Below are 17716 nucleotides of genomic sequence, written 5' to 3' on the forward strand. Positions count from 1 at the left end.
CCCCTAACCAATCTTAGCCTTTAGACAGTTTCTCTACAACGGCAACAAAAAGTAGTTTCAAAATTGATAGTAGAGGGTATAACAGTGATTTATTCAGTACTGGGTGTGATGTTTCTGGTTGTCCTTGCCTCTTGAGAATATATAACTAGCACATGCCCTTAGCAAAGGGCCATCCTGTCACCAGTTGTTTCAAAGTCCACAGATGTCACTGTGAAATCCCATCAAGTATGACGAGCCGCTTCATCACTTAAAAATATGTCACTGCTATCCTATTGCTCAACCGAACACAATACATAAAAACGATAGCAGTTAGTTTCTCTCTGAATTAAATGTTTCCTTTTCCTACTTGAGAATTTATTGACTGTCATGCACAGCTGAGAGAGGCATTTCTCCAGAACTGGTGTTGAGGCATCTCAATATCAGAACTCCCCTATTTCTCTTGCACTGCAGCAATCAAGCATTGCTTGATAACTTCAATATGTTGTGTTTTTTCACTAAAGTATTAAAAAGCAGCAAGTGCTAAATGCTCCATTTTAGGTTAAAAATGAAATTTAGACACGATGTATTTTACTACTAGATAACAATACCAAAATAAGAAAATTTAATCAGAAATAAAAATAAAGGGAGAAAAAAGTAAAGGAAAATGGAAGTGTATATTAATTCATGAGATAAAAGCTTTATAGTCAACAGAGTATAGATCACCAAAAAACTCTGTGATTTGTCTCACTTGTTCATTGCTTTGTCACCTGTGTACATATATATTTCCATGGTATTAGCATCCACGTGAGTTAAAATATCAGCATTTTCATGCCACCACACAGTCCCTTGAGGCCTTGGAGAGATCAAGGTGGGACTAATATAATTCGGCTTAAGAGCTATCCCACAGGGCATCTGAAGATACAGGTAGACAAGTCCTAGGTGTGCCATCTATCCCTGAGTTTGTGGAGACATTATCATCGGAGAGGGGAGAAATGTGTGTATGTATATATGTTTTCTCTAACCAATCTACATATTGATTGAATTGAACATTTTTATTCCCAAGATCTGATCAAGAAAAAGGATCCTAGTTTTAAAAAAGAACAAAAAAAGAACTAGTGACACCAACTGCCCAGACTTTTAGTTTTCTACCTTGGTTCCATTTCAGGTGTATACTTCACTGTAAATGCTAGCGTAACATCTCCAGGACCAAAGCTCTGATGATTATTCAAAGTGGAAAAGATAAATAGTCTAGTTATTTCTCAGTCTCATACAAACAAGCAGGGTGGTCATGGCAGCAGATGTCACTTTATGTGATAAGATCCACCCACATACGGTATCATCTACCATCCCCACCCCAATTCTGTTTTCAGAGGCACCTGCTAAGCCTCACTGTTACATCTCCAAGTGGTTCTACAACAGAAACAGGTGTACAAGTTCTCATTGACTTGTTTACTCCTAAAAGCCTCATTTTAGAAACACGACACTAATTAGGCTCAACAGTAGTGTCTCCCCTAGAGAGATGAAGTTTAATAACATTGAGAACAAAACAATTTGTGATGAGCTCCTAAATAATTTGTACTGGATTCTTAACTATTCCTTTTCCATCATAATTGAAATTCAGGTTCAGATTCTAATTTATCCTTTTATTTGAATAATATTAAAGTTACCATACTGAAAAGAGAAAGCTGACCAGGCAGGTCACAGAAAGGCCAGGAATAAAGGAATTATTCTAGATTTACATTTGGCATAAGGAATAATTTCTAACAAACAATAGGTAATTAATTCCTTCAGCATGGCATCATTATGGATTGGCTTTTGGTTCTTGAATCATTAAGCTGATGACATAAATTCCAGAAAGATAATCTAATCAACATTTCTGCCAAAATTTAAAGTAATGTGGCAGAAGTATTCGTGAAGAAAAACCCAGGTGTTAACCAAGATGAGAATGAAAAAAATCAACATAACTGCCTGTGCTTAGCTGAAGTCAATGCTTTACCTCATTGTTAAAACTTTTTTTTTTTTTAACATCTTTATTGGAGTATAATTGCTTTACAATCGTGTGTTAGTTTCTGCTTTATAACAAAGTGAATCAGTTATACATATACATATCTCCCCATATCTCTTCCCTCTTGCATCTCCCTCCCTCCCACCCTCCCTATCCCACCCCTCTAGGTGGTCACAAAGCACCGAGCTGATCTCCCTATGCTATGGGGCTGCTTCCCACTAGCTATCTATTTTACATTTGGTAGTGTGTATATGTCCATGCCACTCTCTCACTTTGCGCCAGCTTACCCTTCCCCCTCCCCGTATCCTCAAGTCCATTCCCTAGTAGGTCTGCATCATTGTTCCCATCTTGCCCCTAGGTTCCTCATGATATATATATATATATATATATATTTAGATTCCATATATATGTGTTAGCATACGGTATTTGTTTTTCTCTTTCTGACTTACTTCACTCTGTATGACAGTCTCTAGGTCCATCCACCTCACTACAAATAACTCAGTTTTGTTTCTTTTTATGGCTGAGTAATATTCCATTGTATATATGTGTCACATCTTCTTTATCCATTCATCTGTTGAAGGACACTTTGGTTGCTTCCATGTCCTGGCTATTGTAAATAGAGTTACAGTGAACATTTTGGTACATGACTCTTTTTGAATTATGATTTTCTCAGGGTATATGCCAAGTAGTGGGGTTGCTGGGTTGTATGGTAGTTCTATTTTTAGTGTTTTAAGGAACGTCTATACTGTTCTCCATAGTGGTGGTATCAATTTACATTCCTACCAACAGTGCAAGAGGGTCTCCTTTTCTCCACACCCTCTCCAGCATTTATTGTTTCTAGATTTTTTGATCATGGCCATTCTGACTGGTGTGAGATGATATCTCATTGTAGTTTTGATTTGCATTTCTCTAATGATTAATGATGTTGTGCATTCTTTCATGTGTCTGTTGGCAATCTGTATATCTTCTTTGGAGAAATGTCTGTTTAGGTCTTCTGCCCATTTTTGGATTGGGTTGTTCGTTTTTTTGTTATTGAGCTGCATGAGCTGCTTGTAAATTTTGGAGATTAATCCTTTGTCAGTTGCTTCATTTGCAAATATTTTCTCCCATTCTGAGGGTTGTCTTTTTGTCTTGTTTATGGTTTCCTTTGCTGTGCAAAAGCTCTTAAGTTTCATTAGGACCCATTTCTTTATTTTTGTTTTTATTTCCATTTCTCTAGGAGGAGGGTCAAAAAGGATCATGCTGTGATTTATGTCATAGAGTGTTCTGCCTATGGTTTCCTCTAAGAGTTTGATGGTGTCTGGCCTTACATTTAGGTGTTTAATCCATTTTGAGTTTATTTTTGTGTATGGTGTTAGGGAGTGTTCTAATTTCATTCTTTTACATGTAGCTGTCCAGTTTTCCCAGCACCACTTATTGAAGAGGCTGTCTTTTCTCCACTGTATATTCTTGCCTCCTTTATCAAAGGTAAGGTGACCATATGTGCATGGGTTTTTCTCTGGGCTTTCTATCCTGTTCCCTTGATCTATATTTCTGTTTCTGTGCCAGTACTGTACTGTCTTGATTACTGTAGCTTCGTAGTATAGTCTGAAGTCAGGGAGTCTGATTCCTCCAGCTCCGTTTTTCTTTCTCAAGATTGCTTTGGCTATTCAGGCTCTTTTGAGTTTCCATACAAATTGTGAAATATTTTGTTCTAGTTCTGTGAAAAATGCGATTGGTAGTTTGATACGGATTGCACTGAATCTGTAGATTGCTTTGGGTAGTAGAGTCATTTTCACAATGTTGATTCTTCCAATCCAAGAACATGGTATATCTCTCCATCTATTTGTATCATCTTTAATTTCTTTCATAAGTGTCTTATAATTTCCTGCATACAGGTCTTTTGTCTCCTTAGGTAGGTTTATTCCTAGATATTTTATTATTTTTGTTACAGTGTTAAATGGGAGTGTTTTCTTAATTTCACTTTCAGATTTTTCATCATTAGTGTATAGGAATGCAAGAGATTTCTTTGCATTAATTTTATATCATGCTACTTTACCAAATTCATTGATTAGCTCTAGTAGTTTTCTGGTAGCATCTTTAGGATTCTCTATGTATAGTATCATGTCATCTGCAAACAGTGACAGCTTCACTTCTTTTCCAATTTGGATTCCTTTTATTTCTTTTTCCTCTCTGATTGCTGTGGCTAAAACTTCCAAAACTATGTTGAATAATAGTGGTGAGAGTGCGCAACCTTGTCTTGTTTCTGATCTTAGTGGAAATGGTTTCAATTTTTCACCATGGAGGACGATGTTGGCTGTGGGTTTGTCATATATGGCCCTTAATATGTTGAGGAAAGTTCCCTCTATGCCTACTTTCTGGAGGGTTTTTATCATAAATGGGTGTTGAATTTTGTCGAAAGCTCTCTCTGCATCTATTGAGATGATCATATGGTTTTTCTCCTTCAATTTGTTAATATGATGTATCACATTGATTGATTTGCATATATTGAAGAATCCTTGCTTTCCTGGGGTAAAGCCCACTTGATCATAGTGTATGATCCTTTTAATATGCTGTTGGATTCTGTTTGCTAGTATTTTGTTGAGGATTTTTGCATCTGTATTCAGAAGTGATATTGGCCTATAGTTTTCTCTCTTTGTGATATCTTTGTCTGGTTTTGGTATCAGGGTGATGGTGGGCTCGTAGAATGAGTTTGGGAGTGTTCCTCCCTCTGCAATATTTTGGAAGAGTTTGAGAAGGATAGGTGTTAGCTCTTCTCTAAATGTTTGATAGAATTCACCTGTGAAGCCATCTGGTCCTGGGCTTTTGTTTGTTGGAAGATTTTTAATCACAGTTTCAATTTCAGTGCTTGTGATTGGTCTGTTCATATATTCTATTTCTTCTTGGTTCAGTCTTGGAAGGTTGTGCATTTTTAAGAATTTGTCCATTTCTTCCAGGTTGTCCATTTTATTGGCATAGAGTTGTTTGTAGTAATCTCTCATGATCCTTTGTACTTCTGCAGTGTCAGTTGTTACTTCTCCTTTTTCATTTCTAATTCTATTGATTTGGGTCTTCTCCCTTTTTTTCTTGATGAGTCTGGCTAATGGTTTATCAATTTTGTTTATCTTCTCAAAGAACTAGCTTTTAGTTTTATTTATCTTTGCTATTGTTTCCTTCATTTCTTTTTCATTTATTTCTGATCTGTTCTTTATGATTTCTTTCCTTATGGTAACTTTGGGGTTTTTTTGTTCTTCTTTCTCTAATTGCTTTAGATGTAAGGTTAGGTTGTTTATTTGAGATGTTTCTTGTTTCTTAAGGTAGGCTTGTATAGCTATAAAGTTCCCTCTTATAACTGCTTTTGCTGCATCCCATAGATTTTGGGTTGTCGTGTTTTCATTGTCATTTGTTTCTAGGTAATTTTTGATTTCCTCTTTTATTTCTTCAGTGATTTCTTGGTTATTAAGTAGTGTGTTGTTTAGCCTCCATGTGTTTGTATTTCTTACAGATTTTTTCCTGTAATTGATATCTAGTGTCATAGCATTGTGGTCGGAAAAGACACTTGATACAATTTCAATTTTCTTAAATTCACCAAGGCTTGATTTGTGACCTAAGATATGATCTATCCTGGAGAATGTTCCATGAGCACCTGAGAAGAATGTGTATTCTGTTGTGTTTGGATGGAATGTCCTATAAATATCAATAAGTCCATCTTGTTTAATGTATCATTTAAAGCTTGTGTTTCCTTATTTATTTTCATTTTGGATGATCTGTCCATTGGTGAAAGTGGGGTGTTAAAGTCCCCCACTATTATTGTGTTACTGTCGATTTCCTCTTTTATAGCTGTTAGCAGTTGCCTTATGTATTGAGGTGGTCCTATGTTGGGTGCATAAATATTTACAATTGTTATATCTTCTTCTTGGATTGCTCCCTTGATCATTATGTAGTGTCCTTCTTTGTCTCTTGTAATAGTCTTTGTTTTAAAGTCTATTTTGTCTGATATGAGAATTGCTACTCCAGCTTTCTTTTCAGTTCCATTTGCATGGAATATCTTTTTCTATCCCCTCACTTTCAGTCTGTATGTGTCCCTAGGTCTGAAGTGGGTCTCCTGTAGACAGCATATATACGGGTCTTGTTTTTGTATCCATTCAGCCAGTCTATGTTTTTTGGTTGGAGCATTTAATCCATTTACATTTAAGGTCATTATCGATATGTATGTTCCTGTTACCATTTTCTTAACTGTTTTGGGTTCATTATTGTAGGTCTTTTCCTTCTCTTGTGTTTCCTGCCTAGAGAAGTTCCTTTAGCATTTGTTGTAAAGCTGGTTTGGTGGTGCTGAATTGTCTTAGCTTTTGCTTGTCTGTAAAGGTTTTAATTTCTCCGTCAAATCTGAATGAGATCCTTGCTGGGTGGAGTAATTTTGGTTGTAGGTTTTTTTCCTTCATCACTTTAAATATGTCCTGCCACTCCCTTCTGGCTTGCAGAGTTTCTGCTGAAAGATCAGCTGTTAACCTTATTGGGATTCCCTTATGTGTTATTTGTTGTTTTTCCCTTGCTGCTTTTAATATTTATTCTTTGTATTTAATTTTTGATAGTTTGATTAATATGTGTCTTGGCATGTTTCTTCTTGGACTTATCCTGTATAGGACTCTGTGTGCTTCCTGGACTTGATTAACTATTTCCTTTCCCATATTAGGGAAGTTTTCAACTATAATCTCTTCAAATATTTTCTCAGTCCCTTTTTTTTTCTCTTCTTCTTCTGGGACCCCTATAATTTGAATGTTGGTGCATTTAATGTTGTCCCAGCGGTCTCTGAAACTGTCCTCAATTCTTTTCATTCTTTTTTCTTTATTCTGCTCTGCAGTGGTTATTTCCACTGTTTTATCTTTCAGGTCACTTATCCGTTTTTCTGCCTCAGTTATTCTGCTATTGATCCATTCTGGATAATTTTTAATTTCATTTATTGTATTGTTCATCACTGTTTGTTTGCTCTTTAGTTCTTCTAGGTCCTTGTGAAACGTTTCTTTTATTTTCTCCGTTCTATTTCCAAGATTTTGGATCACCTTTACTATCATTATTCTGAAATCTTTTTCAGGTAGACTGCCTATTTTCTCTTCATTTGTTAGGTCTGGTGGGCTTTTGCCTTGCTCCTTCATCTGCTGTGTGTTTGTCTGTCTTCTCATTTTGCTTAACTTACTGTATTTGGGGTCTCCTTTTTGCAGGCTGCAGGTTCGTAGTTCCCATTGTTTTTCGTGTCTGTCCCCAGTGGCTAAGGTTGGTTCAGTGGGTTGTGTAGGCTTCCTGGTGGAGGGGACTAGTGCCTGTGTTCTGCTGGATGAGGCTGGATCTTGTCTTTCTCTTGGGCAGGTCCACGTCTGGTGGTGTGTTTTGGGGGTGTCTGTGGCCTTATTATGATTTTAGGCAGGCTCTCTGCTAATGGGTGGGGTTGTGTTCCTGTCTTGCTAGTTGTTTGGTATAGGGTGTCCAGCACTGTAGTTTGCTGGTCGTTGAGTGGAGCTGTGTCTTGGCATTGAGATAGAGATCTCTGGGAGATTTTCACCGTTTGATATTACGTGGAGCTGGGAGGTCTCTTGTGGACCAGTGTCCTGAACTTGGCTCTGCCACCTCAGTGGCACAGCCCTGACACCTGGCTGGAGCACCAGAAGCCTGTCCTCCACACTGCTCAGAATAAAAGGGAGGAAAAAAAGAAAGAAAGAAAGAAAGAAGATAAATAAAATAAAATAAAATAGTAAAATAAGATTAAAAAGTAAAATAAAATAAAGTCATTAAAATAAAAACTAAAAAATATTAAGGAAAAAAATTTTAAGTAATTAAAAAAAAAAACAACAGACAGACAGAACCCTAGGACAAATGGTAAAAGCAAAGCTATACAGACAAAATCACACACAGAAGCGTATACATACACACTCACAAAAAGAGAAAAAGGGAAAAAATATATATATATATTGTTGCTCCCAAAGTCCACCTCCTCAGTTTGGGATGATTCGTTGTTTATTCAGTTGTTCCACAGGTGCAGGTACATCAAGTTGACTGTGGAGATTTAATCCGTTGCTCCTGAGGCTGATGGGAGGAATTTCCCTTTCTCTTCTTTGTTCGCACAGCTACCGGGGTTCAGCTTTGGATTTGGACCCGCCTCTGCGTGTAGGTTGCCTGAGGGCGTCTGTTCTTCGCTCACACAGATCAGGGTTAAAGGAGCAGCTGCTTCGGGGGCTCTGGCTCACTCAGGCGGGGGAGGGAGCGGTACGGAGGAGGCGGGGCGAGCCTGCAGCGTCAGAGGCCGGCGTGACGTTGCGGCAGCCTGAGGCGCGCCGTGCGTTCTCCCAGGGAAGTTGTCCCTGGATCTCGGGACCCTGGCAGTGGCGGGCTGCACAGGCTCCCGGGAGGGGAGGTGTGGATAGTGACCTGTGCTTGCTCACAGGCTTCTTGGTGGCGGCGGCAGCAGCCTTAACATTTCATGCCCGTCTCTGGGGTCCGCACTGTAGCCGCGGCTCACGCCCGTCTCTGGAGCTCCTTTAAGCGGCGCTGTTAATCTCCTCTCCTCGCGCAGCAGGAAACAAGGAGGTAAGAAAAAGTCTCTTGCCTCTTCGGCAGCTGCAGACTTTTTCCTGGACTCCCTCCCAGCCAGCTGTGGTGCGCTAACCCCTTCAGGCTGTGTTCACGCCGCCAACCCCAGTCCTCTCCCTGCGATCCGACCGAAGCCTGAGCCTCAGCTCCCAGCCCCACCCTCCCCGGCGGGGGAGCAGACAAGCCTCTCGGGCTGGTGAGTGCTGCTCGGCGCCGAGCCTCTGTGCGGGAGTCTCTCCGCTTTGCCCTCCGCACCCCTGTGGCTGCGCTCTCCTCCGTGGCTCCGAAGCTCCCCCCTCCGCCACCCGCAGTCTCTGCCCGCGAAGGGGCTTCCTAGTGTGTGGAAACCTTTCCTCCTTCACGGCTCCCTCCCAGAGGTGCTGGTCCCATCCCTATTCTTTTGTCTCTGATTTTTCTTTTTTCTTTTGCCCTACCCAGGTACACGGGGAGTTTCTTTTTTTTTTTTTTTTGAAGTATTTGTTTATTTATTTATTTTGGCTGTGTTGGGTCTTCGTTTCTGTGCGAGGGCTTTCTCTAGTTGTGGCAAGCGGGGGCCACTCTTCATTGCGGTGCGCGGGCCTCTCACCATCGCGGCCTCTCTTGTTGCGGAGCACAGGCTCCAGACGCGCAGGCTCAGTAATTGTGGCTCACGGGCCCAGCTGCTCCGCAGCACGTGAGATCTTCCCAGACCAGGGCTCGAGCCCGTGTCCCCTGCATTGGCAGGCAGATTCTCAACCACTGCGCCACCAGGGAAGCCCCACGGGGAGTTTCTTGCTTTTTGGGAGGTCTGAGGTCTTCTGCCAGCGTTCAGTAGGTGTTCTGTAGGAGTTGTTCCACATGTAGATGTAGTTTGATGTATTTGTGGGGAGGAAGGTGATCTCCGCGTCTTACTCTTCCGCCATCTTGAAGCTCCTCGTTTACAACTTTTAAAACAGTTGTATCCTAAACTTTAATCATTAAACCTTAATGTTTAAATGTGCCCCTTTGTAAATATTTTAAATTTAAATGGTAAATTTTAAATGGGAAAAAAAGAAAACAAGGTATGCATACTCTATTTTTTAAGCGTATAATACAATACTAGTTATAATAGTTAGGATTCAATAGACATTTTCACAACCAAATTCAAGAATATCGGGAATTGAGAACCTATGCCCTGTTGTCAAAAGCTGTGAAGGGTCTGAGGTGTTTCCCTACTTGTGAGCTAACTAGTCAGGTGCCACATGTCCATGCATGCTGACAGAAGTTACGGAGTGCCAGTGTCAGAGGTGAAGGATAGTATTATACTCACAGCAGTAGAAGTAGCCAGAACATAAGCATTTGCACTATTTCCCTGAGTTTCACTTCTGACAAAGTGAAACAGACATGGCCAGACTATGCTACACACACACAGTGAGATGTGTTACAAGACAAGAACCCAGAGCTTAGAGAACTCAAATCTTTTATAATCAACAGTGAGCCTGCCTGACCTTCACCATGGAGAGGAACAGCATCTTTATGATGCTGGACAGCAAACAAGCCTGCCCTTTACTCCAGAGGGAGACACTCTCTCTCATTTCCAAGGCTGTTTGCTGTACAAATAATCCTTGAAAAGGCAATCCAGAACAAAGGCAGTCAGTGCTTCTGTTTGCAAGATGTGCAGAAACTTAAGACACCCACAGAGAAGTTTCCTGACGTACATTCCCCCAAACTTCTCCAGTCTTCAAAGCATCACCTTCCTGCCATATCCCAGTCAAGTAAACCTTGTACACTGTGTTGGAATTTTCTGTTTAGTCTTGTTACCTACAGCTGCCACTGATATCTGTCCCCCTTATTTTCAGCAAAAACCTAACAAAGTGGCCCTAGCAAATATGTTTTTAACAAGTTAATTAAAAAATGAGTGATAGATTAATATATGATAAAAAAAGAGGAAACAATGAATACATTTTTCATTCTCCACTGGGGATGAGGGAAAGAATAATTTTTTAAAAAGAAATCCAGGTTACTAATGAGAAATTTAAACTATAAATTGTGTATAGTCTCAATAAAAGTAATCTTTAGGAGAAAGTTTTCAGTGATGAAAGACAACCAACACTTTCAATCTCTTTTGATTACAAATATATTAGCAAGGGCTATGTTCAAAGATGCAAAAGTCTTCAAAAGCTAACTCCAACTTCAAAGAAGTAACCAGTGCATGCAGAAAGGATGTCTTCTTTAAGAGTTTTTCAAGTCCTGGATGAATTTCGCAACATAAAATCAGTCTTTTAAAGTCAGTGAATAAAAAAGACAAAGTCTTAGAAAAGAATATGGGCTTTGAAATGCCCCACAGCAGTATCATAATGCAATACTAGTAAAGTACAAAATAGGACATTCCTGCAAATTTTTGTTAAATAAAAAATATTGAATGATTGGATGAAGGTTAGAAATATCATTTTTCCCTTCTTTTTATTTTTTTAAATACCCCAGCAGAAATAACAAGGCAACTAACACCAGACAGTTTCTATACTATAAGACTTTGTTAGCAGTTACCACTGATTTACCAAACCAAGAGTTTTCGCATATGCCCCAGAGGATAAGAGCAAACTGAGTCACATGTTTGTGAGTAAAAATGACCATCACTATATTAGCCCACTTTTGAAGATTGATTAATTTAATTTTATAGGGTCAAACATATCCATCCCACAAAATACTTTATTTCCTTATCATGGCACTTATGGGAATGCCACCCGCATTGTGATTAAAGATGGATCAGTGGCTTTGGCCTGGGAGAGGGGAGTTCTTTTCCAGCGTCAACTGCTATTGGACTGTATAAAAATTGGGCATAATAATTTAAAGAGGGATATTCATAAAACTGCATCCTCTAAAGTACCGTAGAGAAAACAAAGCAGAGCTGCTTTGTAAGCATGCCCATCCAGCTTGCTCACAATACACGCAGCCTCCTTCTGAACTGAACCGCTGAGTGTAAACTTATTCCTCGCATTTGGGAGACCCAGGGGGGAAGGTTTGACTTTTTAACTTGCTCTTAAAGAGAGAATACAAGCAACTCACAACCCTCCCCACCAAAAAATATTATACTTTGTTCACTGTGTGTATTCTAGTGCCCAGTTTGGTCAACCCACAGGAAAAGCTGAGGAGAGAGAGATCTGAGCTCTAGTAAAGGAATAATCATATTGTCCAAAGGGCTTTTAACCAAATTTAAATCATAATTTATGATAAAATTTCTTGAGAAATCAAAAGGATGTAAGTGCAGGAGAACCCTCTGCTGCCACAGGCATGCATGTCCTTGGATCGGTTTAAAGCACCCCAGGTCTGGATGTATCCAATGACTGATGTCATAGCTCTTCCAGACACTCTCACAGCCCGTCATCATAGTCCCTTACACACGTCCTCGCCTTTAACCTAGTATCCTCAGACTTGGGAACTCCTTCCACTCTTCTCTCCACTCCCCAAAGACTGTCCCTCAGAGCACGATCAGCTCAATGTGCCCACTCTTCTCCTAGGCTGCTCCCTCCTAGTGTTCAGAGAGAACCAGTATGCAGGAGTTTTGATGCTTTGCTGTGCCATAGAGCCCGGTGTAAGAGCAGACTTCTTTTTCCCTTTGCCTTTGCATTAGGGTGTAAGGGGTTTGAATGACGTCTGCCAGTTCTTCTGTGCTGATTTTTCAAGGTTCAGAAAATCTCATCCTGAGTGTTGGCAGTAAGTGTACAATACAGACTTTCTTTTTATTCAGGTATAAGTATGTGTCATTTTTTTCACAATTCAGTTATCTCTTGAGATTACCAGTAGCTTAATGATAAGGAGTAAAGTACAAATGTGTGAGAGTGACTAGCTGATGAAATATAGTTACCATTACTTGAGTTGAAGGATTAAAGCCTCATTTTTGTCAATTTCTTTCTGTAAATTCTTCAATAGAGTTGTAAGCTTTCATTCCACCCAGAGTCATTATAATTATCATTACTGTCATTTAGTCAAGTGCGACAGCCACGTGGTTCCCCAAGCATTTAAATCAGTAGGTGCTTTATCAAAACTGATAATTGTTAACCATGATGCCACACCATTCCACAAATTACCAGTATCCCATTGCCAGTTAGGGAGGATCACGGTTTGCAAGTCCAAAGGCACAACCTAATTAATTCCAGAATCTCAGCTTTTAGGATTGAGTTTCTTGGACAATTCCTGCTACTTAGTACCATACCAGTCAGTGTCGAGTCAGGAAAATAGAATCTACATGTTATTGAAACAGAGTGAATTTAATATAGGGAATTTTTTGAACAGGTATTTAAAGAAGGACTGAAAAGGCAAAAAGGAAATACTGAAAATAAAAGAGACAATAACTCTTCTCATTTAGGAATGAGAAAACAGAAGGGAGAGGAGAGGACTGTTACCTTCTAGAAGCTATGAGGATGAGGGACCCCAAAGGGTTAGAGCAGAGACCTCTAAGAAGAGGTGCAGCCCAGAAGGTCCTGGCATCTCAGAAGTTCAGAGGGGATGCCAAGCACAGCTGAGACATAAACCTCTAAGGAGAGGCAGCTACTCGTCTGGTGTTGGTGCCCCTGAGAGGAGATGTGAGGACTACTCTGGGAGTGTGAATAAAAACCTGGACACTGGAACTACTTGCTACTAATCAGCCCGTGCTCCTGAGAATGAGGTTGGGGAAGAGAGCTGCTGGAGAATTATGCAGAGAAAAGCAAGTGAAGCAGAAGGAACAAGTCCGTCTGCGTCCTCCTGCCTTCCTGCCCCCCACCAGCATCCCCTGTTGACACATCCTAACAGGGAGTCTGGCTGGCCTTGGCAGAGTCCCTGCACCAATATCATGATAAAGAAGTAGAGAATCTAGAAAAGTGGGTATCTTAAAGTGGGCATCTTTTTAATATAAGATAATCTGTGGTCTTGATGGAAGAAGGAAAATTTTAATGCTGTAGCCCGTCACCAAGGATTTTTGCTCCTCTTAATTTCCTATATAATTCTATGTGCCATGATTGATCCTAAGTACTTATCTGAGAAATAAAGCACACACAAAAAAACATGCACTAGAGTGAGATTGGTAAATGTAGAAACAAAAACATTCTGAGCAAGCAGCATAGTCTACAGTGGCTGGGACTGGCTTCAGAGAAAGCAAATTCCGTATGAACTAGCGACCACCATGATGTTGTTAGAAACAGAAATGATTGGGATTTCTGGGGTAGAATTTCTAATATTTATACACAGTATGCTTCATATTTTACTATTGCTTCATATTTTAAAAATAATTTTAATTTATTCAAATCTACAATGCCATTGTTTACTGAATAGGGAACTCTAATTTTTAACAGCAAAGAAGTTTGACAGTTTGACAACAGAGAAGAAAAATCACTGTAGTATCTTTTTTAACATGTTATTGATTTTTCACATGATCTTAATGTATTTAACCCAGTGGAGGCAAAGACAGTTATAACTGGCTTCGACTTTCCCAAACTTATGGTTGATTACAATTCAACATCAAACATTATTTTTATGTACATTTGATTTTTTATAAATAGATCAACATACATAAAGTTTATTATACAAATGGACTGTCTACCTCTTTCATATTCTCAGCTCAGGAAATTTTGAAATATTTCAATTAATTTGGAAGTCTCTTCCACTCTCTCAGGTTTTTCTCTGGGATTATGCCTTACTAAATAAAAAAGGTAGTCATAAAATTGAACAATTTTTTAACCAGAGAATACTGCACCCCCAGACTCTCTTCAATGAAGTAACGTATATTAAACAAAAAAGTAACACTAGGTGGTGAAGAGAACTAAAAGTATATTATAATCATTTTAAGCAGCAATAACCAATAATATATTAAGCATTACTTTCAATTCTTAGACCTGAATTTTTGCTATTTTAAATTCCTCTGTGAGTTATTCTCATCTACTTATTAGGGAGATGTGTCTCATTCTAGTACTGAGTAAATAATGAACCCACATTCTGAAGAATAAGGTTGTATTCCTTGGTCTGCTCCCATTGACTTTTCCCATTAGCAGCTATCAGCAAAACAACTGAGACAGAAAGCTGGGGAGAGAGAGAGGCAGAAATAAATGGACAACATGTGTCAGTTCATATTATGGGAAAACTACTATCCTAGGAGTTTAAAGGAATAGAAAAAATGTTTTAATATATTTAATATATATTATCCTTTCTGCTGAAGCCCTTTGTCAGGTGGAGAAATGTGATATATACATAAGGAGGATGAACATGACATGACCACTGAATCAGTAAACAGCACTTACCCACCTCATAGTGGTCAGATTTGGTAGTTGATCCAAGCAGAGACAAGTCTGTATCTAGGCGTCCACTTACACTATTTAATATAAAACTGAATACAGACGGTGGCACCTCTCACCAGCCTGTGCCCAGTGATATATCTGTGAATTCCATTCTAACTTTAAGGCTAACCAAGTGGGCGAAGAGAAACATTATCTTCTACCACTTGGTATCAATGTTGAGTTTTGTGTGAGGACTGCACCCACTTAATTCAGTGATCAATCATACATCCAAATGCAAAGCTGCACTGCTTTTTTCCAGGACCCTGAGTACACACCATGGCAGACTAGACTTTTCTTCAGAGTGATACACTAGGGTGTCACACAGCTGGAAAAATTACTTTAATAACCAGAAAATCAATCAGCAGTTACAATGTTGCTATCTTTTACAATCAGTGGGAGAAATTAAAACCTCATGCTTAAGCATCAGCAGCTTGGCAAATTATCTTCCCTCCCTGGGCCTCCTTCCTCATCTCTAAAATCCGAGATATACTATTCAGAGGGTTATTGGATTAGTTAAATCAGTTAAAACATGAAATGTACACTGTGTCAGGTGACCTAAGAAGTACTCAGGTATGTTATTTATATTACATTTGATCTTAGCCCAAAGGCTGAGAGGTGATTTATATCTTATTTGTAAATACTATTATGAAATCATTAGGAATTTGCAAGGATTGTACATTGATTTCAGTGTATCAAAATGCCACTGTCATTAATGGTATTGAGCTTGTATGTCCATGTCCTGTGGATATCCATGTGTCATGTTCATCATGAGATGAACACAGGACCACACAAAAGAGAACATGCCTTATATCATTCAGCAAATCCTCATGGAAAACAAAAGAAAGGCGCAGACATTTTTTAAATGTCTCCGACATGCTCAGTGTGAGCTAGAAATTTTGTATGGATTATGTCCTTTAAACTTAACAACATTCTCATGAGTATATAATTATCACTATTTTAGTATCAATGTAAATGAGTAAGATTAAATAATTGGTTTAAGACCAATGTAAACTACCTTTTATTAGACTCCAAAATTTCATACCTTTCTCATGATTATATTGAATCCCACAACTTACCAAGAAAAGTGTATGTAATATCTACTTCTAGAGTCATAAATCATTATTTAAAATAATAATAGCAATTTGTCACGTTAACATGACATTTAAAAATATGCATTATGACCAAGATATAGAAACAGCCTAAGTGTCCATCAACAGATGAATGGATAAAGAAGATGTGGTATGTGTGTGTGTATATATATATATATATATATATATATGTATGTATGTGTATATATATATGCATATATATTCAGCCATGAGAAAAAATAGAATCCTACCATTTGTGACAACATAGGTAGACCTGGGGCGTCATGTTAAGTGATTAAATCAGACAGAGAAAGACAGATACTGTGTGATATCACTTATATGTGGAATCTTTTTTTAAAAGTCTAATTCACAGAAACAGAGAGTAGAAATGTGGTTGCCAGAGGCTGGGTGTTGGGGGTAGGAAATGAGGAGATGTTGGTCAGAGTACAAACTTCTGAATATGAATAAATTCTGGGAATCTCATGCACAGCATTGCAATTATAGATAACAATAACAATGCTGTACAATATACTTAAAAGTTGCTAAGAGAATAGGTCTTAAATGTTTTTATAGCACACACAAAAATAGTAATTATGTAATGTGATAAAGATGTTGGCTAATTCTAAAATGGTAATCGTATTGCAATATATGAGAATCAAATCAATACTTTGTATACCTTAAACTTACACAATGTCATATATCAATTAGATTTCAATAAAGCTGGGGAAAATATGCATTATCTCATTTGGTTTGCATGAATACCTAACTTTAGAGATTCTAGATAATATGCTACCATTGATTAAGCAAGCTATAAAATATCCAGAAAAAAAGCAGGATAGCAAATAGGTTGTATATTTATGTTATTTCCCAACTCCTCATAGGTTTTTTAAAACAATCATCCAGGAAATATGATATTATTTCATAAATCTATATATCATTTGTATATTTTCCAGGGGTAGATAGAGGGAGATTTTAGTATTGAAAGGCATTGAAATACGAGGTCTATCAGGAAAGTTCTCCTTCAAAATGTGCCTGTTCAGGCCTGTACTGGGAGCACGATTGCTCTCAAGGACACTTCACCTGTAAGCTTTGAATTGGTGTCAGGAGCTTAGCTTGCTGTGCTCCCAGAGCTGTGAATAACCTCTGATTACCAGACCGCAGATCTTCCACATTGATTTGGGAGCATTTTTTCTTTTGTGTTTTTTTTCTTTTTTGCGGGGAGTCTTGGCTGCTCCCAAGTGACAGTCTTAGGGTATAACTGAGGATATCTACCCATGTGATTCACTGTGAAGAATCAAACTAGACCCCAAACTTTTATCATTTCTTGCACTCAAGTGGTTGCTGGCTAATAATCTTACACATGGACTCAGAATCTAATGAAGGATTTGGTGCTAGACATAAATGCTTTTAATGGAAATACTGTTTCCTATGTAAGAATAAGAATGAGTAAGAAAAGTTAAGAAGAAATAATTCTTCATTTCCTTTTGTTTATTTTGTTTTCTGTGTCTTTAAACTAGAATACACATAATATACCTAACATTTTTCTTGGAGAATCTGCTGTTGGAAGAGATTGAAGAAAAATAAAATTTTTGCCTCAGTTTCACCAGAGGCATAATGAGATTTTTCTGAAGTAAGAGACGTACCTTTTGGGGTGAAAATTAGAAACTAAGACCTCGGAAACTATAAACATGTTACATAAAACTGTAAATTTCTCTCGAAATGTGATTTGAACATAAGTAAACCAGAAATGATAGATGTTTTAATAAAAGACACTACAGCCAGCTACTTTATGTAATTATTGTTGGTTTCATTTAGAG

Source organism: Balaenoptera musculus, chromosome 14, assembly GCF_009873245.2.
Source record: "Balaenoptera musculus isolate JJ_BM4_2016_0621 chromosome 14, mBalMus1.pri.v3, whole genome shotgun sequence".
NCBI lineage: Eukaryota > Metazoa > Chordata > Mammalia > Artiodactyla > Balaenopteridae > Balaenoptera > Balaenoptera musculus.